General features: G+C 42.8%; 1 pseudogene; it reads right to left on the bottom strand.

The window, feature by feature from the left end:
• Window positions 1–272: 272 nt before the first annotated feature.
• LOC452939 (large ribosomal subunit protein eL31-like) lies at window positions 273–696 on the bottom strand (annotated as a pseudogene).
• Between the last annotated feature and the right edge of the window lie 630 nt (window positions 697–1,326).

The following is a 1,326-nucleotide window of genomic DNA, read 5'->3' as shown; positions in this document are numbered from 1 at the left end:
ATTAACTGTCTTGCCCAAGATTACACAGTTAAAACGAGATACAAATTTGAATTCCCAAGCATTTTCACTACTGCCACGTGTAGAAGCTTGAATGTTTTGATGAAAACTCTACCCTCCCTTTCAGAAAGAGAAACTCTACCCTTCGTTTCAGAAAGAGAAAGATCCTGTCATCAAGAGATCCTGGTTAAAGCTTTTAGCACAGTCATTCTCAGAGAAGCACAGAAGTTTATGAGAATCATTTGTAGGAGCTTTTACTTTTTTTTGGCAATTTTATAACTTTATTTGATGTATCTGACGATCAGGGATTAGTTCTCATCCACATTGACTGTCTGTAGATTTTTGAAAGTGGTAACAGTTACATAGGTAACCAAAGTATATAGCTTATTTGGTGAATCTTCATCCTCATTACGTTTTCTGGACAGCCTCACATGGATTCGGTATGGGACATTCCTTATTCCTTTGGCCCAGACAGCTTTGTTGAGCCTGGTGTCAATGCGCACATCTGGAGTTCCCATCTCCTTCATGGCAAATTTCCGAATCTCTTTGAGTGCCCAAGGTGCACGTTTCTTGAAGCCCACTCCATGGATGCGCTTGTGAATGTTGATGGTGTATTCTCGGGTTATCACTTCGTTGATGGCAACGGCCCTTTTTCTTCTCGCCACCCTTCTTTGCGGGAACCATTCTGCCGCGTCCAAGTTGGAAAGGCGGGGCTTTTTCAAATGTACACTACCACCACCCTGAGGTTCTCCTATACCTTCCTAAAGGCAATGTGTTCCCTATGCCCAGTGAGAATTGTGCCCCATTGTGCACTGGCATTAGGGATATGCAATGTCACTGTTTTCTGTCATTCACCTGTGCTAAGGCAGAAGATGGATTGAAAACTATATGCCATAGTTCTGTTCTTCTGTTTTGGCAGAAGAAAAACTCTAGGGAATGTAAAGCCTGCTGTGGCTAAGAGTTATAAAGGTCCTAGAGCTCTAGACAGCCTGGACATGTCAAGAAAGATTCCAAAATTGGGTAGTTTTTCTTAAAGAAAGGTCAGAATTCACTAGAGTGAGACTCAGGGTGTGCGTTCTTCTCCATTTGTGCACCACCCCACATCCATTCTCTGTTCCTCCATGGCAGCCTAGGTCCTCAGGGAACTGATGCTTACAGATAGCATTCTCTAAGTTTTTTTGTGCTTGGGTTTTTTGTTTGGTTTTTGTTTGTTTGTTTGTTTGTTTTGTTTTGTTTTTTGAGATGGAGTTTCACCCTTGTTGCCCAGGCTGGAGTGCAGTGGTGAGATCTCAGCTCGCTGCAATCTCCGCCTCCCAGGTTTAAGCAATT

This window comes from Pan troglodytes, chromosome 15 (genome assembly GCF_028858775.2).
Source record: "Pan troglodytes isolate AG18354 chromosome 15, NHGRI_mPanTro3-v2.0_pri, whole genome shotgun sequence".
Classification (NCBI taxonomy): Eukaryota; Metazoa; Chordata; class Mammalia; order Primates; family Hominidae; genus Pan; species Pan troglodytes.
The sequence above is the reverse complement of the archived record's forward strand: the minus strand, read 5'-3'. Positions and strand labels throughout refer to the sequence as shown.